Genomic DNA, 24,602 nt, shown 5'->3' on the forward strand with positions numbered 1-24,602 from the left:
CCCAGTAAGTCAGTCCTTTTGAATATGCCACGGGCTGCACTGTCAGCCTGGGTTTGCTGGAGCCTGAATTTCAGCCAGCAGGTCCCTGAGACCTCCTCTGCGATCAGACATCGATGATAGAAAAGTAGGACCCATTCCTGACCCTTAAGGAATTAATGCTCATAGATCATAGCTTGCATTTCAGTAGTGAACCCCCCAAGTCCTGCAAGGCTCAAAGGAATGCATCTGAGGTTATGTTTTTAGCTCAAAACATATTGGAACAGAAATCTGAACTCAGTGCCCCTTGAATCACTAAACTGGCATCTCTCTGCCCTCCCCTTATCCTCATAAATACATCAATGAGCATAGATTTCAGGCCTTCCCTCCCCCCCCCCACCATCACCAAAACGAAGGGTGTCATATTTGGTTCCCAGACAACCCATCAACTCATAACTGAAAGTGACAAAACAATTATTGTGGATTGTACTTGGTGACTCGTCCCCTCGGAGCCATGTGGTCTGTTCCTTTAGAGCAGGGGTGGGGTCATGCTGAAGAAGTGGGGCACAGACTGGGCATGACGTCTGTCTTTATAAATGAGCCTTGCTTATGGACATTTTAACAACATGCTCTGGCCTGGTCGCTGTTTTTAATGGTGAAGATGGGGGAAATACGTGAATTATGCTATAGAAACAAAATAGCTAAGCCATGAGGTCCGCATGGAACTGGGGCATGGGAAAAAGTGGAAGAATTTGTGAGCTGTAACGATTTGGTGTTGAAGGTTACAGCAGTGCTTGCAAGTTTCAACTTCTGGTACGATTTGGAAGGCTCTGGATATTATTATTACATAATGCCCTGGGGAATAGAGAGTTGGCCCTAATTGTCACCTAGATGCTGGCTGAGGACCAGAGCCTGTCTGTGACAACCTGCCTTTTTTAACATTTTCTCATTTTGTTAAAATTAAGTTAAATAAAATGCTATTAAACTAAAATTTCAACACTATTGCATGGGCATACTACAGTGCAATTGGTCATTCCCTCATAGGCATTTGGTGGTTTTTTGTCAGCATTTTACTATGACGAGGACTACTTACCTGGCCATCTTTTATGAATGACCTTTTTTTACTCCGTATTTCTGGTCCCTTACTTGGATGGATTTCTAGAAATAAATGAACAGCTTTATTTTAAATTATTGGTCATTGTACAGAAACTGTCTCTACACTTAGCATTGTACATATAGGGAGTACAAGGCATTGGTGGAAAAGTGATTAAACTTGGGTCCTGTCTTCAAGAAGCCGAGAGCCTAGGTAGGGAATGAGATAGAAACACAAATAGCTCTCATCTCAAAGAGAAAGAGAACTACACTGTTCCCTCTATAACTAGTTTCCGAAAAACTTTCCTTCTTGTGAACATCTAGGAGAACTCGGTGTTCTGGGGGAGTCAAAGGCAAGGCCTGCTCAGGGCTTTTCTTCACGTGCTACATGACCTTGGACACGGTGTCCTCTCTAGGCCTCAGCGTTCTGGTCTTTAAATGAGGTCATTGGATTAGGTCACTCCTAGTGGTGCCATTCTGTGCCCCTTACATCCTTGAAGGGTGTGGATAAGTATGAATGTATACTTTCCTTTTTTGGGTATCTAATTACATTTGACAATCTGGGACAGTTTCTATGGGATGTGCTGGAAGGCACTGAAGTAGCCCGAAGTCCGCTCTAGGATGACACCTTTGTCCAAGTCAAATTATCGAAGGAACAGGGTCCAGGCTTATAGCAAAGAAGAGCTGAAATATGAAGAGCTTTGAAAAGGAGCTTTTAAATGAGGGACAATTTATTTGACACTGGAAATGAATATTAATGGTAGTAGTGTAACGGACCGGCTAGGTGTGAGGTATCTCCGGACTCATTACAGACATTATTTCATTCCAACCTTCTGAAGCTCTGGTAGGTGAGTATTTTTATTCCTATTTTATAGGAACTTGAAGCTCAGAGAGGAGGCAGGAACTATTTTAGGGTGTTGCCCCAGGGAAAGTGCAGTCATGGCCATAATGCAAAGAAAAGCAAAATAAGCTAATTCTTGAATTTTGAATCTGAAGGCTGAAGTCAAGGTGTAATAAGGCCATTGTATAAGATTTCTTTAGAAGGATGATTGTGGTAACGAGAGCTTCAGTCTTAGGTGCTGTGTTATAAAGTAACAGTCCCCTCCTCTTCCAGCTGCAGTGCATTTATTTTGGTCACAAGCTTGCATGTATCTCCTCCTGCAGTTTTGTTTCCATAGGGATGCTTTAGGACAAGCCAAATGCATCCTCCATCCACAGAAGCATTGGCAAAGCTGGTGGTTTGTAGCCTCAAGTGCACCAAACTGCCTAGGACGCTCCCCCCATTCTTGATGGCTGCGCTGTAGTAGGGCAGCAAAGGATTATGGGATGGGAATGGCCGGGCTGCAAAGGGGGTGGGGGGGAAGGCACTGGGAGGGGGGCAGGAGGCAGGCACCCCGGCCAGACCCTGGGTTTGGAAATGGGAGAAACTGGTCTTAGGTATCATCTTCTTGGATGATACCTTTGTCCCAGGGAATCCCAATTTCTTAATAATAACAGACACATATATGATCTTATGTTCTAGGCTCAGTTCCAAGCACTTACATATAATATCTCACTTAGTCTTCACGACAACCCTTTGATCGTCATCCCAGTTTTACAGATGGGGAAGGTGAGGCCCAGAGAGGTCAGTTAGCTTAGCTTCCCAAGGTCACAGCTGGTAAGTGATGAAAATGGGATTGGGACCTGAGCTGTATGGTTCCAGAATCCACACTCTTAAGGGAGCTGCTACCCAAAGCCTCTCAAAGGAGGCTCCAGCTGGCCCAGGCCTGCCCTGTGTGGTCTGTGCCCCTGAATCGGCTCCATCCTCAAAGTCCCACCCAAACCCTGAGCCCCTCGTCACAGTGGATTGCTGGTGTGCCACTGGTATGTGAGACTGCGTCTTCCCAGAGAGTCTCTTATTTAAAAGAGGATTCTGGGTCCCCAGGAGATTGGCAGAATTTCAGATGAGACAGTGTCAGGGAGAGATGCTTAGGAACAGATTAATCTCATCTTCGAGTCTGCCCCCTTGGGCCAACTCTGCTAGACGAGTGTCACTTTGGATCACACCTTCACTTCCCAGTTTTCACAGAGACGTCATTGTTTGCAAGGACACAGGACAAGGGAAACAAAGGATGTGGGGAGGTTCAGCACTTAGAGGGTTAATCTAAAGACAGGCTCTTCACCTACACTCTCACTTCACACAAGACCCCTGTCATATGCGCACTCCATTACCACCATCTCACAGATGAGGAGTCAGGGTCTCAGGGACTTTAGGTAACTCATCCAAGGTCACACAGCCGATACACAGCAGAGCCAGAATTTGGACCCTCTCAGAGGTGTCTTGACTCCAGCATGTGCACCGGCCTTTGTCGGCTTGTGGGTGACCACTGCGGTCACCTTCCAGAGAGGATCAGCTGTGCAGGCCAGAAATGCAGTGTGGCCCCCTCTTGCTTGCATGTGAGGGACTGCTTGCTTCTGCTGGCCTGCGTCCTTTCGAGCTCTGCGCTGCAGTGCAACCAGGCCAGGGTTTCCCTGGCTCCCTTGGCAGCTGCCGGGCCAGCATTGCCTCATTCCATCTCTGGTCCTCCTGCCCCCTGACTGGGGAAGGGCCGAGAAGTACCCAGGCCAGGCCAGCAGGCCAGGAACTCCTGCCTCGACTCTGAAAAAGCAAAGTTTTCTCAGAGAAGCGTGACCCAAGGGGAAGGGAAAATAAGGCGATCCAGCTTCAGCTGATCTGAAAGCCCTGTGATCTTGTTCCCTGTGATTAGTGAGTTCCACGGATGACTCAGCGGCTCCATTGTGTAGCTGGAGGAGACTCGCTGTGTCATCTCTGGTAGTCAGTGGGCAGTTTTTTCCCTGCCGAGTTTACTTTTTCTGTATTTTGCAGTGTCAGGACCACATTGGGTGGGTGCCTGGGTGAAAAAATGTTAACAAACTCTTTTCTCTCCTTGCTCCTTTCAAGGACTATGTTACCAAACAATGATTCACGGCCAAAACTATGGCACTGGTTTTTGAGAAAAGAAAAGCTGTTAGTGTAATGCTGAGTTGGCTGGCAGGAGACAGGAGGCACTTGTCAACTCTCTCCTCCGTCCAGGTTTCAGGGCGGGTTTTAGGGCTGAGGGGGAACAGGTATGCAGAAGCGCTGGTGGGCAGGTTTTACTTGGAGGATCTTGGAGCTTGGCCATTTATGGTGAAGGGGCTTCAGCACCGGATCTTCCTGGACAGTAGTAGGCCCTTGGCTCCAGAAAGGGTTCTGGTGTTCAAGTTCCAGTCACGTCCAGTCTTTTGGTTCTGTGATGGAGGTGGGGGCGAGACTTTTGGTCTATTGTCTCTGCAGAGCAACTCAGTATCTTGTTAGGACCATTTGATCTGGTCCTGTGGTTTCTGGTACACCCTGCATGGTTTGGGCAAGTAAGTCCTGATGGCTGACTGATGCTCAGGGGAGAGAGGGATTGGCCAGGACTTAGGTCAAGGTCTCCTCAGTTAGGCTAAAGAAATCTGAGTGTTCCCTTCCGAGAAGAACAAATAAGACTGAGGGGACCTGAGCTTTCTCTCCTGCACGTGATGCAGGCAGCAAACCCAGGAAGGTGGTGACAGTGGGCTGGAGAACTGGTTCACTAGGGAGCATGGCATGGATATAGTTGGAAGGAGCCTTGTGGCCTGATACTTTAAAGGGGGGACTTGGTGCCATGCAGAGGAATTGGACCCGGTGGTGGTGGTGGTGTGGGCCTTCAGGTTTGAAAGCAGAAGGGTAGAACAATCACTTTGGAAGTTGCTAGAGTGGGAGACAGGAAGCAGGGAGCCCAGCGAGGAGCCCTCTCATTCCTAGCAGGGCGGAGGGGCTGAGGCCCTGCCGGAGGCAGCGGCTGTGGAGCAGGAGCAGACAAATGCCAGTCACACAGAGGATTCCACAAAGCCAGGCTGCTGGAGGTGGGGAAGGACACCCACATCTTCCAAGTGCTGCTCTGAAATCAATAAAAGAGGAGACATTTTGATTTAGAGGGGAATTTTCAGCCTTTTAAAAAAATCCTCACATGAGGATTTTTTTCCATTGCTTTTCAGAGAGTGGAAGGGATGGAGAGAGAGAGAGGGAGAGGGAGGGAGGGAAACATTGATGTGAGGGAGACACATGGACTGGCTGCCTCCACAATGTGCCCTGACCAGGGGCAGGGAACGAACCTACAGCTCAGGTACATGCCCTTGGCTGGAAATTGAACCCACAAGCCTTTGGTGTGCGGGCTGATGCTCTAATCATGGAGCAACACTGGCCAGGGCACTTTTTTTTTTTTTTAAGTAATTTTTTTAATTCAAGTATAACATGTACATGTGAAAAGAGCCCGAATCCTGAGTTTACACCTTGATGGATCTTCACTCAGTGAACATACTCATGTGACCAGCGCCCAGACACCCTTCCCTTCCCGCCCCTTCTGCCAAGACCACCATTCTGACTTCCAAACCTTAGGTTATTTTGTCTTTCATTCAATCGTGGTGAAATTCATGCATATTGTTGCCTGTAGTTATAGTTCATTCACTCCCAATATTTCGCTCTATAAATTGAGCACAATTCATTTACCACGTCTATTGTTGGAGGACATTCAAGTTGTTCCAGTTCAGAGCTATCAGGAATGGGGCTTCTGTGAACAAGGGTTGGTGTCTTTGGTGCACACGTGAACATGAGTGGAATTGACTTTCTGGGTCACGTAGACGCTACAAACATACGTTTGGGTTTTGAAAGGTGATTTTTAAGCGGCAGCTATGAAACAAGCTGGGAGACAGAGTTAAAGCTGCAGCTCTTGATAGATAAGAGATGAGCTCAAGTCATGAAAGAAAGCCGTGGCAATGTCTTATTGGCGTCTGAGATGCAGCACAGCCCCACTCATCCTGTGCAGTGTGTTGGAGCTGTCACGAAAGGGAACCACACCCCAACCCAGCACAGAACCGCCAACAGTCACTTAAGGTTTCCTAGACTCTCAGCTGGGAGGATCCCTGGGCCAAGTTTCTTTGCCCCCTCCCCCTTTTGGAACTTGTGCAAAAAAGTTTTTGGGTTTTGGGGTTTTTTTCCCTGAAAAGTTGACTTTCCCCTGGGTTTATGAAGTGTACTACATTGTACTCATCCATTTCTCACAGTTCCATTGCTCACAGCAGTTTGCATAATTGCTGTAATTTTAGCATTTTGGAAAGCACGTGAAGGGGGAGGGATTCGAGGAGACCAGGCAGCTCCTGCCGCAGCTCGCTGATGGCTGCCTGATCGGTGCCCACAGATGGCCAGGCAATGTGAAGAGCTGGGTGGTACAGAACTCATTCTGGAAGGAACTGGGTCCGGCAGGAGATATCTTTCTTCTCCAGAGAAACTTGTACTTGCAGAACAAAATGGGAATTTTCAAACTCCTTTGCCTGTTACAAGAAAAAAAAAAGTTGTGTTCTGTACAACTAAATACTTATGTAGCCCAGATGTTAGCTGGAGGCCCCCCTACCCCATAAGAGCTATGTAAAATTAGCTCAAGCCTCGACCAATTCCATGGTCCACAAAAGTCAAAACTCCTCCCTAAGATTGCTCCTAATTCTCAAGGAACTTAACCTCTCAGGGCCACGTTGTTGTCTAAAGTCGTCTTACCAAAGTGGGCAAGACAAAGCCTCAGCATCTGAGAGCTTGTTAGGAATGTGGACTCTCAGATCCTAGCCTAGAGTCCAGACCTACTGAATCAGAAGCTGTGTCTCAACTAGGTCGCAGGTGATCTGTGTGCATGGCACAGCTTGAGCAGCATGGCTTTAAAAGAAGGGAAGGGGCTCTAGAGTCTAGCAGATCTGGGTTCAAATCCTACCTCTGCCATTTACAATCTGGTGGCCTTGAGCTCAGTGTCCTTGTTTGTAAATGCCAAGGTATAGGTAAGCCAAGAGATTGCCAGTCGAGATAACGCACAGAGCATGGACACACAGATTCTCGGAAAGCATTTCCTTGCCTTCCTGGACTCACCCAGCCCAGAAGCAATGAAATGCATTTACTCTCCCATGTCACAGGGCTTCCAGGGCAGTGTTCTGGAATGAGATCCCACAGGTGTTCTTTCGCCAGCCCTCAGTAGGGCGTGCGTTTACATTGCTCTGGAGATGATGATGGACTCTCAGAGCTGGTATATGCTCCCGCTTCCCCAGTTAGCTAGCCTGGGAATGAGGTTAGGGAAGGGGCAGGGCTTTTCTTCCCTGAACCTACAAATGGGCTAATTCCGTTACTAGTATCGCAATATGGATGCAAGTAGCCAGGCCTCCTTTTCTAGTGTGCTTAAAACGTCCCAGTATGACAGCAAGTTACCATTGGGCTCTGGGCCCGTCCACGGAGGAGTGCCTGAGGAGGGAGAGGCGAGGCCTTGGAGGACGACTCTGGTCTCTTGGTTCAGGCAACAGAAACCTAGCTTGAACCAACTTGCGAAAAAGGGGCTTGGCTTATGGCCGCAAAAGTGGCTGAATGAAAAAGCGAGGGGTAGCCAGGCCTGAGGAAGGATCAGATTTTGGAGCCTTATTGCTTAGGAAACTTGCTCTCCATTTTCCTGCATCTTTTGGTGGGTTGGTGTGCTGCTCACTGAGCCCTGGAGTTTTCCATGTGGTGGGAAACAGGTATTCTATATCCATGCATTAATAAATGAATAGATATCTATACATCTGTAGTTACATATCTGTCTGTTTATGTCTGTCTATGACGACATAAAGTAATTCTTCAGACCAAGAGTGAAATGAGCCTGCAAAGCTGAAGTGCAGGGAACAGCTCCTCCTTGGAGTGAAATCAGTTACATCTCATCTCACCTCTTCCTTTAGGATTTGTTCCCAAGTTATCTCTCCTAGTGCCATTGGAAAACAACCAACCTGCAGTGAAAGGGTGAGAATAGTCTGTACATTTGGGGCTGTGACTTTTTTAAATGAAGAAGTGAGCTGCTTCGGAGACAGGGCCACCTAGTGAAGGAGACTTAGGCAGTTGGCCACAAGAAAGTTAGGAAACAAAGTGACAGAACCAAATGCTATACAGTCTCTTCATCCTGAATCAGTGGGGGGCAAGACAGGTAGTTTGATCTGGACTCCTGCAGCGGGATCAGTACTTAGAAAAAAGAGCGTAAAGGGCCAAGGATGCAGGTGGGTCTTAGAAATTTAACATTTGCACTTTTACTAAAGTGAAATACGAAATTAGGAGAATATCAGTAACACCACACCTCATATTAGTAGTGGTAGGTATTATATAAGTAATTCTTGTTTATTGTTTCGTACTTGGTAAAAGCTTTTCAGCATCTCTTTTCTGCTCAGTTTTAACAACAGGCTTCTAAGTTTACTGCGTTTTGCTGCTGGAAATACGTATATACCACCACCCGCTGGAGCAGTTTTCATACCCTGCATGGGACTGTTAAACACCTCTGTTTTCAGGCTGTGGGGTGGCTGAATTCTGTGCACCACTTCTCACTTTCCCATGTCTTCCCTCCCCGTAGGCGGGTTCTGAAGTGCTCCAATGCAGGGCTTCTCAAACTGGGGATCTGGTTAAAGTGCAGATTCTGAGTCTGGGGTGGAACTGAGAGCCAGGTGACGGGGGCAGCTGGTGCAGCCGCCCCTCTTTGAGCATCTAGGCAAAGCTCCCGTGTGACCCTTCCCTTTCGTCTGCTTTCTGTCCCAGTCCTTCAGCACAAGCCTCCACCCCTTGGCCACCTGCTCCACTTCTCTTCTGTGCCCACAGTCTTGCCTTCTGCTTATCCCCAACAGGGCTGTCTTGCTGAAATCACATTTCCCTCAAGTTGCTCAAAAAAGGTATTCAGGAATAAAGTCAGAATGACTAGAGTTTCTCACCAGTGAGGACAAGGTGTGAAGAGGAGAGAGGCTGGGAGTAACTGGACACAGAGCTCAGATTCTAGCAAGGAATAGGTGTGATCCTAGGGTCACAGGACCTCAAAGGGTCCGTGCTGTGTAAGACCCGAGAGAGTCTGAAAACTGCACTTCTAATCATGTGATTGTGACTCAGCCTGTGGTATGAACTTGTGCGCACCCAAATCTGCTCTTCTCCTTCCTGAACTCACTTCCTCACCCCCCTTGCAGTTAGATGGAGCCACGTGGCAAGTTCTGGCCATTTCTTTGTGAGTGGAAGTGGCACGTGTTCCCTTGGTTCAGTACAGCTCATGCCTTTGTCAGCCTGCTTTGCTACGTCACCCTAGGCTGAGTGAGCAAGAATGAGACTGTCGTCGCTTTCAGACATGGGTGGTGTTTGTTACTGCAGCAAAAAGCTGGCTTATCCCTGCTGATATCCTTCCCAGTGAGAGGCGTGTGAGGAAACCAGTGGGACCGTACAGAAGCCCTCTCTAAGCGAGATTTAGATCATATAGGAAAAAATGGGAGCAGGGCTATGTACAGAAACAGAACTCAGGAGGATCAGCGGCTTGGGGGAAATGCTGAACTCATCAGGAGAACAAGACAAGGAAAGGCCCATCGCTTCGAGGAAATGATGTAAAATTACCAGGGGACTGAGAGGAAGCGAAAGCACTCAATGTAGGCTCTGATTCCATTTTTCATAGCAAGGGGAAGCAACATCTTTAATCTCAAAAGGATGGCACATGGCATGCAAAGGGAACTGGTGTTTAAGACATTAAGCAGCTAACTAACCCTGCCCTGGCACAGAGGTCTTGCTCAAGAATATTTGTGGAATGAATGAATAAAGGTATGTGATGGGGAAGGAAGAGGGTGTCTAACTACTTTAATTGGATTCAAGTCTTTGGGCTCAGATGAATTAAATTCCAGCAGCCTGGGAGGAAGTGCAGCTGTGAAAGCAGAAGCAATATTAGTAATCTTCCAGAACTCAAGGGCAGTGGGAATGGGAGGAGTCAAACTGGAAACTGGAAACGGTCAACGTTGCTCTAAGTTCTTTTAGTAGAGGGAAAAGAGACGGGGAACCCGGAAACTCTCTGGCAGTGAATTGATTTTTAACTTCTGGCACGTTTTGTAGAAGAGTCTACGAATTGATGGCTTGTGGACAACTGGGAAACAAAACAGATATTATTGGAAGTCCGCATGTACTTAGAAATTAGCTTATTTTTATGGAGGGCATGCCAAGTGCCAGTCAGTGTGCTACGTGGATGATTCTAGTCAGTGCTCATCGTAATCTAACGAGGAGGGTACCCTCGGTAACTTGTTTTTACAGTTGAGGACGTGGATCATAGGATCAAGGTCCACAACCTGCTCTGTCCAATTCTGAAAACAGTGCTTTTCACCATGACACTGTCCCTCTTCATGTGTCCAAACTCACTTCATTTCCTGGGGCTCCCCACCCAGCAGAGAAGACTGGGCAGAGGGTGGGAGTGAGTTAGTATCTCTCCGTGTGGCCTCGGAGACCACCTAGATGCTGCCCTGGACCTCCTGAATCAGCATGACCCGGGTGGCATCAGGACCAATCACCCCTCTCAGCCAGGTCGGACAGCAGGACTTCAGATATGCTGGGGTAGGAGGATGGGGAAGACTGTCCTCTCAGATTTGAAGAAACCGATGTGAAAGGGGAAAAGTGGAAATTATGATAGATTAAAAGAGCTGACTTCCCTCCTGTTGATTACTGTCTGCTTTTCTTCCCTGTAGCCTTTTTATCATTAAGGTAAAAGCTAAGGCTCGTTTGCCCATAGGAAGGAGAGGACAGATACAGAACAGTTCATGGGGCAGGAAGGAAGAGTGCGAAATGACTAGCAAGCAGAAATGGGGTGTAGAAAGCCCTTTGATGCTCAGAAAGATCAGCAAAAAGCTGAAATCATGGTGTCCTGCCAGAGCCTCCCTCCTTCCGGCCCCAAAACACCACCTGAGTCCAATCCTTGAACAGGACTGAAGGAGAGGGCCAGGTAAGATGCAGACACAGAGTTGCAAGAATTCCAGACCTGGGAAAATTGGGTTCCAAGCCCTTTAAGATCCAACCCCCAGTTTCCCAAAGCCAATAACATATTAATATCTGATCACATTTAAGATGTGTGACGTTGTGTTCCAGAACCTCAGTGCAGCTCTAAGCTTCAGTATAGAAGTATAAATTAAACTAACAAAAGAGATTATTTAAAAATGTAATTCTAGGGCGGACTGGATGAAAGAAGGGAAAAGATACGCGTAACCCACAGACAACAGTGTGGTGATGGCCAGGGGTGGGGGTGAGGGCTAGGTAGAGGTGAGCAAAGGGGAGGGTGAGGGGGGACATCTGTAATAGTGTCAACAATAAAAATAAAGTTTAAAAAAAATTAATTTTATAAATTTCACTTACCCTTAGTGAATTTGTGAATTTTGAACAATACATTTTTTATTAAAAATTTTTTAAAAAGATCGGTTCCTCCTGCCAACGGTTAGCATTGACAGAAACAAAAGATTAAACATACATGGTTTCAAATTCACAAAAATAAAAAAGGCTAAAAGAAACCGGAATAATTAACAATTCAAATGATTTTTTGGGTACATTTGCAACATTTATTTACGCTCCTGATATGATTAAAGTGCTAGGACTTTGGGAACGCAGAGTCAGGCAGTTTCTCATCCTCTGTCCTGAAGTTATGCTGCTGGCTGGCTGGAGGCAGCTAGCTGCAGGACTGGTGGCTTATCGTGACTTTGAACTTAAAAAACCTACAGTCAGCACCAAGGCCTCATGGGTATTTGGGCTTTTTGTTTCTTTGGCTTTGTTGTTTGTTTGTTTCTTTTTTTTTGGTTTATTGATTTTGGGTTGTTTTGTAACTTCTTATAAAAATGCTGAGTGCTAGGTAAGCCTATTCCCACAGTAAGGATGTTGGGTTTGTTCATTTATTTATCATGAAAGCTCTTATTATTTTTCCCCTCCCTTCTACCCCCTCCCTTTTGGCATCCATGGGCTTGTTCTCTGTATCTGTGGTTTTGTTTTTGTTTTGTTTTGTTCATTTGTTTTGTTCTTTAAATTCCACATACAAGTGAAATCACATAGTATTTGTTTTTCTCTGTCTGATTTCACTTAGCATAATGCCCTCTAGGTCCATCCATGTTGTCGCAAACAGCAACATTTTATTTCTTTATGGCCAAGTAATATTTCATTCTGTATTATGTATGTACCACATTTCCCTTATCTACTTGTCTACTGATGGGCACTTGGGTTGCTTCCATACCTTGGCTATTGTAAACAATGCTGCGATGAACGTGGGGGTGCATGTATCTTTTGGAGTTGGTGTTTTGGATTTCTTGGGAATAAATACCCAGAAGTGGAATCGCTGGGTCATATGGTAGTTCTGCTTTTAATTATTTGAGGAACCCAAGTTTTCCTCCTTACTGTTTTCCATAGTTGGATGCCCCAATCTGCAATCCCACCAACAGTGCACAAGGGCTCCCTTTTCCCCACATTCTCGCCACCAGTACTTATTTGCTGATTTATTCATGGCAGCCTTTCTGACAGGTGTGAGGTGGTATCTCATTGTGGTTTTAATTTGCATTTCCCTGATGATTAGTGATGTTCAGCATCTCTTCACACGTCTGTTGGCCATCTGCATGTCCTTTTTTGAGAAATGTCTGTTCAGGTCCTCTGCCCGTTTTTTAACTGGAGTGCTTTTTTGTTTTGTTTTTTTTGGGGGGGGGTTTGGTGTTAAGTTGTATGAATTCCTTATATATTTTGGATATTAACTCTTTATTGAATGTATAATTTGTGAGTATCTTCTCCCGTTCCGTAGGTTGTCTGTTCATTTGCTGACGCTGGTTCTTTATTGCACCGAGTCTTTGTTGAAGTTCTTCCCACGTCCCTCTGCTCCACGCCCACGTGTGAGGAGCATCCTTAGGGCCCTTTCTTCGAATTTTTTTATCAGGCAAATTACTTATTTCTATTTCCTTGGGGCTTTTTTCTGGGGATTTTTCTTGTTCCTTCATTTGAGAGATACTCTTCTGTCTTTTCATTTTGTTTGACAATTTCTGTGAATCACACACAATAGCTGTTTCTCCCAGCCTTGGGAGCGCGGCCGGAGGTGGAAGCGGGCTCCGTGTGGACCGCGCTCGCCCGGTGGCTGGGGACCTGGCTGGCGCCCAGCGGGCCCCCGGGCATCGGCCCTGCCCTCCCGGCGGTGTGGCGCCCGTGGGGAGGCCAGGCGTGTGCAACGAGGCCGCGTCCACGCCGCTGGACGCCTTTGTTCAGGGCCCACGTGGGCTTGGATGACGTTTCCAGAAACCCTCGCAGGAGCCGGCTGGCAGGCCAGAGCCCTGCGTGGGCCCGCGGCCGCCTGCGGTGGAGGGGACGGAAGCAGCGGCGCTCGGCGCCCGTCCGACCCCAGGGCGCCCTGCCCCCGGGCCGCCTCCACGGTCTCTCCCTCTAGCTTGTTGCGCCGAAAGGGGGCGGGCAGAGGCGGCGCCGCGCCGCTCCACGTGCCGGGAGATGACCGGAAGCCTCGTGGGGCTGGGCATGCGCGCTCTAGGCGACGTCCAGGCTCGCGCTCCGGCCCACGCACCGGGCACGCACTCTGACGCACGCACGGGGCAAGTACGTCCCACATCCGGGGCTGTAGCCCGCTGGCCTGCGTGGAGCGCGCTCGTCGGGGAGGCCCGTGGGCGCGCAGTGACACCTCGTTGTCCCGGGTGCTGCCTGTGCTGCGGGGCCAGAGGCTCCCGAAGGTGGAGCCGTGACCGCCCTGCCCTGCAGGACCTCGCAGGTAGGCAGGGCCCCCGGGGAGCTCCCACCGCCCTGTGCGGGTGGAGGGACCAGACCCTAGGCCGCGGCCCCTCAGGCCCGGAGAGTCCCGCCGCTCCCAGGGCCTTTGTCTGGTCTTTTCCCCCCCTTTGCAGTCGTTTAGCCCTCGGTTGTCCCGCAGGAGTGACTGCTGTCTGTCCTTGCGTGTCAGGCTTGCTTAGCGAGGGGCGAGGTCGCGTCCTGCTCCGCAGCCTTGACCTCCTCACAGAAGCTTTAAAATATATAAAAAGTGGGTCAGTGAACCCCCGCTGCCTAACTTCAGTCACTACGAAAACATTTCCTTTTGTTAGTTCCTGAAGCGTTTCAAAGCTAAGGCTGAGGGTGAGCTCAGCGAGGAGTCGCTGTGAGCGAGGCGGTGGAGTGGCCCGCGGGAACCGCCGAGGGGCGGACAGAAGGGCGCTTCCGGTGCCCTGCGTCCACTGCGTCGTTCTCGGCTGTGAAACGTCAGACCTGGGCGCGCAGAGGCGTCTCTAACCCGAGGGCTCCCTGCTTAGCGAGGTCCCCTTTGCCTGTCCCCCCTCCTGCCGGCGCCCCGGCGGGTCCCGCTCTCGCCGCCGGCCCTCGGGGAGCTGGGGGCTTCCTTCTCCTTTTCTTGCACAGAAGGAACCTGACTCTTAAACCTGGAACGCAGCCATTTTTCCTTTGCCAGCAAGGCTTGGGAATAGGGAGGGGAGCGGAAGGGAGGGAGAGGAAGGGGTCGGCACCTCCTCGGGGACACCTCGCCCTGGGACAGCATTTTCCCAAACTATCGCGCCGCACGGCTGGAGTCCGAGCAGTGAAACGAGGGTCTCCACAAGTAGAGGCCTCAAATTAATCCTGGGTGTAGTAGTTATAGTGAATATCCGCCTGTTAAAAACTCCGCAGTGATTTACAATAACAATAGCCCTTTTTAACTTTGCTTTGTCCAGTTTAAAAGTGGAACTTTTTTTTTTAGGCTACCTATTAATATCTCATGGGATACTAGTAGTTTATAAAACGCAGTTTGAGAAATGCTGTCCTAAAATTATTCCTTCCAGTCTGGAACCACAGGATGGGACGAATCGCCCGTGCCTCTCCCAGCTTGCTGGGGGACTGCTCATTCCTTCTGCAGGGCCGGGCGCGATGGAGAGTCAGACACCAGAGCTGGAGCAACTAAAGGGATGTGGGTCAGGTTAGCAGGAGAACAGCATGTGATTTCAGCGGGGGCCGGTGTGTGGGGCTGCTGGTTAATGCAGGCAGAGCTCTCGGGCAGGGTAGAAAGCAGGGGTTACCTGGGTCCTGGGGCAGTTCTGGAGCTCTTGTAGGACCCTTAAGAGGCCTGAGGTGGGACCAAGGGAGGCCACTACGCTGGTGGCTTAGGGCAGGCCTCTAGGCCAGGGTGACCTCAGATATCGTCGTAGAAGCTGATGGCCAAAGGGCATGTTCATTCTTCACAGGGAACGCAAAGCCTACCAACCTAAAGGAGTATATGTTCGCCCAGGAGTTAGAAGAGCAAAGGAACAGTAATCCAATATTTATAGGTATGCAATCATTATTTTTACAACATGCATCTTGTCTGTAAAGAATTATGATTTTACATTTGCAAAATGTTTTTAAAGGAAATCAGTGTCAAAAGACAACTCAATGTTGAAATGATTTCATTGCTCACTTTTAGTACTTTCAAACCAGGCCTTCCCCAGTCCTGAGACCCTAATTTTGATTCATCCTCAAAGTTTTGTAAATGCCATGCTCTGTCTGCTTGGCATTTAGCTTTGTGGAGACCAGCTTCACTTCCGTTCTTTTCTGCATAATTTGTTTCCTTTTTAAAAGCCTAGATTCTTATAGAAATTTTTTTAAAACTTTAAAAACCTTTTAAGTTTTTTATTTGGAAGCAATTATAGATTCACAGGAAGCTGCTAAAATAATAAACTCCTGTGTACCCTTCCCCCAGTGCCCCCCAGTAGAGTCATCAGACACAGCTCTAGTACGATATTAAAACCAGCACCTCAACATTGGCACAATACTGTTAACTGGACTGCAGGATTTTCACCAGTGTTTATGTGCATTTGTCTGCATGCAGTTCTTTGCAATTTTAGATTAGATACCAACAATTATTTTACAGATCCTTTCCTTCCTTTGAGCCCCATAACCATTGCCTTAGTTCAGTTCTCAGAGTTCTCACCTGTAAGATTTCAGTAATCTCCCAGCGTCATCCACACTTTCCTCTCTTCTTTCTCTCACCCATCATGTACTCTCCTGGCTGAGTTCACTTTCCAGACTATAACCCCTCTTAATCTTCTTGCTTGCAAGCTATCAAGGACTCTGCTACTGCTCCAAAGGTAAAGTCTAAATGAATACCTGATTTCACCCTTGTCTTTCTCTCCATGATTTCATCTCTCTGTCTCTCATAATCTGCACTCCCAATCTCTGGTAGTTCTTTTGCTGTGTTCCTCCTCAGTCTGTGCCTTTGCACATGCTGTTCCTCCTGCGTCGAGCGCCCTTCTTGCCTTTTTGTGCATCTGAAAAATTCCTGTTGCTCCATCAATATTTGCTCAAATGCTGCTTCTTCCTGGGAGCATTCTTCTTCTTTTCTCCCATAACTCGTTTTGTGACCTCTTAGTACAGCACTTTTTGCATAGCTGTCACTACTCTTTTAGGTATATATTAGGAATGTCTTAAAGAGATAGAGTTCTGACTACAGACAGTGGCTTAAACAAGTGGGGATTATTTTTTTCACAAAACATGCAAAAGCAGGCAGTTCGCAGCTGGAAAATGCACTCAGCAGCATCGTCAGGAACGTAGGGACTTTCTCTGTTACTCCTTCCATGCTGTCTGGCTTGTCACCTTGTCACCACAAGATGGCTGCTGTATCATGTGTGTATTCCAGACAGGAAGCAAAAATGTTGTGTCTGTATCTGTTCCTTCTTTGCATGTAATAGCAAAAGCTTTTCCAGAACACCTTTCAACAGACTTTTATTTATGTTGCATTGACCTGAACCATAGACATAGCCATTTCTAGCTGGAAGGGAGGACAGATGAGCAAGTATTTAGCTCCCTGATCTCTGTAACAGAGGAAGGAGGGGTGGTTGGAATTAGGTGTCCAGCGAGTGAGACTACCCTGTCAGCTTCAAACAGTGCTCCCATCAGGCTGAGAACCATGTCCTGGAAGACTGGAATAATCTATTAATTTTTGTCCCAAATTCCTAGTGCCTGGAACAGTATTTGGCCCTTGATCAGCACTTACTTGAAACCTCATAAATATTTAAGTTGAACACATGCATGCAGTATACCAGGGCTTAAGAAAAAACATTTAAGAATTGTCATTTCTTTGATCAGACAGAGAAGCTGTTTCCCCTCCAGCCATCTAGTGCAGTGCACAGGTGGATAAGCACTGAGAGGTAGGGGCTTGTGCTGTGAGGGAGAGGATCAGCAGCAGTCAGCATCAAGCCCCAGGGCTGTTCTCTGCCCTTCTCTCCAGGTCAGTGAGTCCTGCTAGTAGGAGGGGAGAGGAGGACAGACTATAGGGCAAAGCCACAAACCTTTTGGCAGCACCTGAGGATTAGAAAGCATGAAGGAGAAAGAAGAGTGAACTCAGAGAGGGGAACAAGCCTAAGAGCTGGAGTATGATTACACACCATGGGTTTTAACTTCCCTCATGGGTTTTAACTTCCTAGGGGAGGTAATTTCATATGGATGGTGGGAACATTTTTGTTTTGTGAACCACTAGAAATTTCTTCTACATTTTGATTCCCTTTAATTACTCAAGCTCCTCTGTAAAATGAGCATCCCTGATGCAGCTTTATGAGGTGGCGTGGGGAGCCTCTGGGATAGGTCTAGGGGAAAACTTTGCTCTCCCATGTCACCCTCCAGGAGGCCAACATGGCAGTGACTTCATTGTGTGGACACAGATAATCCTGAACTTGCTGGGGCTGGGCCAGAGGTGAAGACAGTGATGGCACCAGCAGCACTCGAAGAAACAGGTTGATGCAGCTGTTAAGGGTGACTCAGGACCAGATGGGGGCTTATGGCAAACCCATCACCATTTAAACCCATCACCACACTGAAGGAGGGAGTCTCTAGAATGGGGGTAGGAATGGTAAGAGGGATGCTGGAATCCAGCTCTGCCACTTTTATATTGTGACCGTCAGTAAATCATTCTCTCCAAACCTCCAGGACCCGTATAGCAGGGTTGTTGTGAGAATTAGATGAGAAAATGCATGGAAAATACTTAGAACGTATTTTGTGCTCAATAGTTATTACTCCTATCCTGGAAATATCTTGGAAAGTTCACTCCTTGTCCATACCCTCATAAACAAAGGAACCTGAGCCAAAAAGGTGTAAAGATTGATCCAAGGTACATCTACAGATGGTTACACTATTCTAGGATAGCTACATATTAACCCTTGTTTATTCAAAAATTATTTTTGTATCAGCTTCCGCCTCAGATTGTTTTTGGAAGGAGAGGACCACCTAAGCCATCCTGTATATCCACCACATCGCGTGGTGCCCAGCAAATAGGATTGCGCAGCAAATGTTTGTGGAACTACAGCTGATCCCCTCACATGGCTTCCCTTACTAATGTGACCTCTCCCCAACCCCCATTTGGAGTGTCCTGGAAGCCCTTGAGCTGGCGTTTTCATTAAACAAGGACTTCCAAGGGACAACCACCCTTTCCTTTCCTGTTCATTTTTGGGCAGGCCAGAAATTCTCAGTTCACAACAGGAAACCAATAGCTTTGTGCTATCAGAAGACATTTCCTTCACAGCACAAAACGTCTGAGTAATAATTTTCAGCTGGGCTTCACCCATTTCCTGCAAAAGGAGGCAAATTTGCCTATCCTGGTCCTGCAGAGCCATTGCAGTGATGCAATGCCTTCTGTACTGGGGCCTTGGGCCAGTCTTCTCCCTCTGTCACACCAGATCCAGCATCCTGTGTAGTGGTCTCACTTGGAAAATGGCCTCCACATTTACACAAGAACAGAGAGTCACTATGACTAATTTGTACCGTTGCTTGAATATGTTTCATGGGCAGTTTTGAGAGTGAAAATTTGTAGGGTAAAGAGAGTCACAGCATTCTCTGAAAGTCAACCAAGAATTAACAGATGTTGGGGGACATGAAAAGTCTGATGGACTAACACTCATTAGCTCCCTTATTACTGATTTGGTCCATCAGGGAAATGACCTTGAAGTTGTGGGCTAGAAATGAGCTTTGCCTGACCATGTGGTCCATTCCACTGTCTACTGGCAGAGGCTAGAGCACTGTATAGTCTACGACTCCTAAAAGAGAAGCAGCTAGTCCTCCTCAGTAATCACATTAGATATTTTCATATAGAGTCTGGAAGAATTAAGAGACATTCTTGTTCACTTACCCGCATTTTACACAGGGGAACATGGTGATCTCGGGAGGCAAATAACTTCTCACAAGCTGCAGAGCAGGTAGGTCACTGGCAGAGCCAGGTTAGAGTTCAGACTGCTTCATTTTCAGGACCACGTGCCCCAAAGGTTTTGAATCCTTTTTTTCTAATACTGTCTTGGAAACTTCTCACATGGATTTTGGGGCTCACCTGCAAGGTAGCAGAACTCTGTGTGTTTCTAAAAGAAATGGCTGGCAGGAACTCCCAGCTTCTAGAGAGAATTCAGACAACTTGTTTCCACATCATGGTAGGCAGGAAGCAGAGGAGCATGGAGGGATCCTGGGCTTTTGTGAGCAACTCCAGCCAGAGATTCTCAGTTATGTTACATAAGAAGTGTCCTGGCCAGTGCGGGTCAGTGATTAGAGCATTCGCCCACACCTGAAGGGTCACGGGTTCAGTTCCTGGTCAAAGGAGCGTATGACAGTTGCAGGCTCGATCCCCGGCCCTGGTAAGAGACAACCAATCGATGTGTCTCTCTCACTTCAGTGTTTCTCTCTCCCCTCTTCCACTCTCTCTGAAGAAGCAATGGGAAAAATATCCTCGGGTAAGAATTAACAAAAAAAAAGTTCAGGATAAACACCCCTCCAGGTGTTTTTATAAATACATTACTAAGCAGACTGCCAAAAAGAAATGAATGGCACACTCAAGTTTGGATACTATAAGCAGGATTTAGTAAAGGAGTATTTATGAAGGTGTAGAAGTTAGCAGAGTTATAATAACCTGGGACTTGTACATTTCAGAGGAACATGGGGAGGCACCGGTTATGGGGATCTGGAGGGAGAGAGTCTTGTAGAGAAGATGCTTTGAGAGAAGCAATGATTTCTGGTCAAGAGACAGTCACTTGCAGCCACGCTCACAGAGAGAATCCTGGAGAACAAACAACCCTAACCTCCCTCTTCTCCCTCCCTCTTGCTGGGCCTCCCATTGGCCAAACCCAGCAGGAAGCCAGAGGGCCAGGGAGCACATCAGTGCAGATGGAGCAGCCAGAGAAGACGTATGTCTTGGAGTTGGATTGGAGGCTCTGTAGTTACAGTTTAGGGCCTGTCCTGCCCACCCTCCTGTGCTCTTAACAAATGTGGGGTTGGCTGGGAGGCCTGCCAGGGAGACATCTGCCAGCTGAGTTTCTTTTCTTTGAAAATGAAAAGGGAAAGAAGTACCTTGTCAAGTGTTACCCTCAATAAATAGAGGCAGCAGCAGGATTAACTGTCTGGACAATAAGCAATTTAAGATCATGCCAGAATGTGATGGTGTGGAGGACACGAGGCCGCCTTCTCTTCCTGAAGGCAACAAAGAAAACCACAAGCATTAGTTCAGGGAGGCCAAGGGAAGTGTTAAAGGTTGAGGGCTTAGTGGAACTGAGACTGGATAATGGTTACAGAAAACAACATAAAGAAAACCGAAGACTCTCCTTAAGGAACTGCCTGTTTCTGTATTTTGTGTTAAGTATAGTTCAATGTGCTCGACATATGAAGTAAGCTTCTGAGAGACAAAAGAAGGTAGAATGGAGCTCAGGGAGAACACAGTTGTTATTACCCAAAAGGTGGGCACCCAGATGAGATGAGATGAGATGGTTGAGGGGAAGCCTGGGATAGCAAACTGCAATGACACTAAAATTCAGTAGGTCAATTTGTTCTTTTGTTTCTCTATCCCTCACCCTGGGACCAAGACACTTAAGATTAGCGTAGGTTTTGGTCATAGGTCTTCTTTGTGGGATCTGTCCTGGCACAGGACCAGGGAAGGAATGCCCTGGTTTATGGGAAGGGACGGGCCACTGCTTTGGGGGAACCCATTTCCCACTGTTCCTCAGACTGAGTCATTGTCATTTATTGATTAATTAATTTATTAATCTTTGTGTCCCAGGCCTTATGCTGAATGCTGGATATATAGAAATAAAGTGTCCTTCAAGAAACCCATGAGCACATCTGTGAGAGTTCTGTGACATCCTGGCATGAGCTATGTGCAAGAGAAGTGAGGTAAGATTCATTGTCCATTTGGGGAGAGCTAGCACAGATGACCCTAGTTGTGGCCAGGTGAGAGATACCCCAAAGGAGGTACTGCTTGCTAACGCACACACATTTTCTACTGGGGGTAACTGAGTTGCCAAGGAAATACAGTGGCAAGTCTCAAGGACACGACTAGTCACTGGTAGAGTTATAATTCAAACCCAAGTTAGTATGTAGCAGTTATGACACACACCTCAGTTCATTGCCAAGTTTTTCAGAAAGGATATAGAAAATCCCTGCCCAGCGAGACCACAAAATGAAATTAAGGAGCTTCCTCATTCAGTTACTGTAGACCAACTCTTCAACAGCTTCATTGGGGAGAAAATATGAAGAGCTGGGCTTGTGTTCTAATGAGAAAATTATCCATGTTAATTGGAGGGCAAAGAGTAACAGAAAGGATTGGAGACATTGTTCCAGGAGATCTGGAAGGATGGAATCGAGAATGCTCAGGTGTACAAGCCTCGCTTGTGGCAGGAAATGAGACTGAGTGCCTTATAATTTGACAATATAACAGGGATCACTGTGGACTTGTTTGTTCATTAAGGGTCCTTTCCACTCAGCCCAGCAAGAGGAGGTTCAGACAAGGTAACGCAACTGGAACCACCTAGTGAAGGGCTCTTATGAAGTTAAGAGTTAGAATTATCAGTCTCCTAGACACCAGGATTCCCTGTTTGAAGTTAAGAACCAACCAAACTAATCCAAGATGATAGAAATCAAAACTGTGGTGTGGACTAAGGGATTGACTGGAAGGGGAGCATGAAGGAATTTTCTAGGGCTGATGAACAGGTTCTTTATCTTGATGGGGGTGTACACATTTTTCAAACTTCATTAGATTATGTACCTAAGATATAAGCATTTCAGTGTATGTAAATTTTAAAATATGGAATTAGAAATGTAGAAATAGTAGGGAAATTTATGTAGAAATATTCCTGTATGGCCCGCACTTCAAAAGGGAGAGAGGATATCCTTAGGCTACAACCCTAACCTTGAGAGGACAACCTGACAGGTAACAGAAAAGACTAGATGCCAGAGGGGCTGGACTCTGACCTGGCTCTGCTGGCCGTTCATGTGGATAATTGTCTCCCTCTCTACCTCTGCCCTTGTCTGTAAACTTAGTGATGGCTAAGCTCTGACAGTCCGAGACACCCTGTCCCCACTTTCTGAGACAGCGGCTGGCCGGATGAGCTATGGGTGTGACCTGATTTGGTGATTCTTGTAATCTGAATCTCTTCCATATGTCTGGTGTCAGCCCAGTGCAGAGCAGGAGGGAGAGCCGGGCAATCTGATACCTCCGGGAAGTCCAGCACTCAGTTGTTGCTAAAATTAGAACCAGGCTGCAGCCGAGATCAAGGCCATTCCCTTCCCAGCCCCTGTGAGTTCACTTCTCCCTGCACCCTGCCCCTACAGATGCACTCAGAGTTATAGCCTCCCTCACATGAGCTCCAGATGACCCCCAGCTGGAAAGAAAGAAGCAGAAAGGGAGGTCTAGTCTCACAGAGACCCTGACCCTTTTAGATACAGAGATGCAGAGTAGGAGAAAAAATGAAGCAAAAGGGAAAGGACAGAAAGGAGACTAACAAGTAAAGAGAAGTAACGAGTAGAGGATCTGGTTAGTGTATCCTTACCTCTTGCTGCGTCTGCATGTACCCAGTAGCTTCCCTAAAGATAACAGGGCACACTTGTTTTAGAAAAAACTCCAGAAAATGAAATTGTGATCTTTCCTCGTCATGTACAGGCAGACCTCGATTGATTGCACTTCACAGATTCTGCGTTTCTGTCAACATGCAGGCAAGATCTTCCACCAGCAAAAAGATGACTTGCTGAAGGCTCAGAGGATGGTTAGCATAGTTTAGCAGTAAAGTATTTTTCATTAAGGTATGTACATTGTTTTAGACACAATGCTATTGCATACTTAACAGACTACAGTATAGTGTAAATGTAACTTTTATGTGTACTGAGAAACCAAATTCGTGTGACTCACTTTTTTGTAATACTTTATTGTCGTGTTCCGGAACTGAACCCACAGTATCTCTGAGGTGTGCCTGTGTTTCAGTAGTTCGCTCACATCTGAGTGTTGGCCAGGAGCAGGTGCTGGGGCTGAGCTTAAATCCTAGCTGTGTTAGCATGAAGTGAAGTGAATTATATGAGAGCACCTTGGAGGTACCCGAGCAGGCTGGCTGCAGGTTCAGTTGGAAACATTTGTAGGCGGCTTTCTGGTCTGGCTGGTCTTGGTAGATTCTGCCTCCGGGAACCTTACTTCATGGTGGGTCTCTATTTCTGAAGCTGCTCCAAGGGTGGTTTTTTAATCCCATATTTTCCAGTCATGCTCTAGGTTTGCATATAGAGAGCAGGAGAGAGGTGCATCTAGCCGTACGTTTCCTTTCTGGTTTACCATGCAGTGGCAGCCGGTAGCTTCTTAGGAGCTTCCTTTCCCTGGCCCTGTGGCACCCAAGCCCTTGTGCTGTTTGTCTGCTATGAGGGGACAGATTGCCCACACAGCCATGCAGATCACATGCAGCATTTAATGCAGCATGCCTGATGTGGTGGTGGGCACAGAGTGGATGCTGGAGGTGACAGCTGTTCAATAGGATAACATATTAAGAATTTTTAAAAATCCATTTAATTAATCATTTTGATGCTCTGGACTTTTCAGCTGAATGAAAACATATCTGGCCCTAGCCAGTTTTCTCAGTGGTTAGAGCGTCAGCCAAGGACTGAAGGGTCCCAGGTTTGATTCTGGCCAAGGGCACGTACCTGGGTTGCAGGCTCAATCCCCTGCCCCAGTCGGGGCATGTGCAGGAGACAACCAATCAATGTGTCTCTCTCACATCGTTTTCTCTCTCTCCCCCTTCCACTCTCTGAAGAAGCAATAGAAAAATATCCTTGGATGAAGATAAAAGAGAGGAAAAAAAAGAAAACACGTCTAATGTCTTTGGGGAAAAGGTCACAATTTTGTAGTTGACTGCTGACCAGTCATGCCTGTAATGCCATTCTTATCATTGTTGCTGTTAGTAGTAGTAATGTGATGATAACGTGAGGTGGAGGTTGCACCAGGTTCCAGTGTCACTTCCTGTGGGAAAAGATGGAGTTTGCATCCTCACACCCGGTGACTCTCATGTGCACAGTGGATCTGACACCCTCACTTCAGGCTCAACTTGCATTGAATCTTCAGATTTATCCCCTGGATGCTGTTGAACAGAACTCAGAGAAAGTGCTTCATAGGACCCCCCTAGCGTGGCTGCAGATGCCCACACTGGAGCTCTCAGAACACAGCTACTGCACACACTGGGAAGGGGACACAAAATTACTCTTCCTCTGGGCATCCTAGCTGTCCCCTCCTTGGACCGTTCGATGCTGTCTTTCTGACCTCTCCTGTCTTATGGCACCTACTGATAAGGACAACAGGAAGTCTGTCTTCACCAATCTCATGATGTCTGTGGTGGCCTGAGGTCACCGGGTGTCTTCATCCTGAGGCCTCATTGGAGTCAGATATACTGAGAGACTGGCTCCT

General features: G+C 47.3%; 1 long non-coding RNA gene across 1 annotated transcript in view; it reads left to right on the forward strand.

The window, feature by feature from the left end:
* LOC148090718 (uncharacterized) overlaps nt 1-23,107 on the forward strand; it is a 42,589-nt gene extending 19,482 nt beyond the window's left edge. Inside the window, exons 3-4 of the long non-coding RNA XR_015716377.1 lie at nt 20,949-21,061; nt 22,827-23,107. This is a non-coding gene — a long non-coding RNA (uncharacterized LOC148090718). The remainder of the gene's footprint in view (nt 1-20,948; nt 21,062-22,826) is intronic.
* Nucleotides 23,108-24,602: the final 1,495 nt, after the last annotated feature.

This window comes from Miniopterus natalensis, chromosome 22, assembly GCF_054644295.1.
Source record: "Miniopterus natalensis isolate mMinNat1 chromosome 22, mMinNat1.hap1, whole genome shotgun sequence".
In the NCBI taxonomy this organism is placed as follows: Eukaryota; Metazoa; Chordata; class Mammalia; order Chiroptera; family Miniopteridae; genus Miniopterus; species Miniopterus natalensis.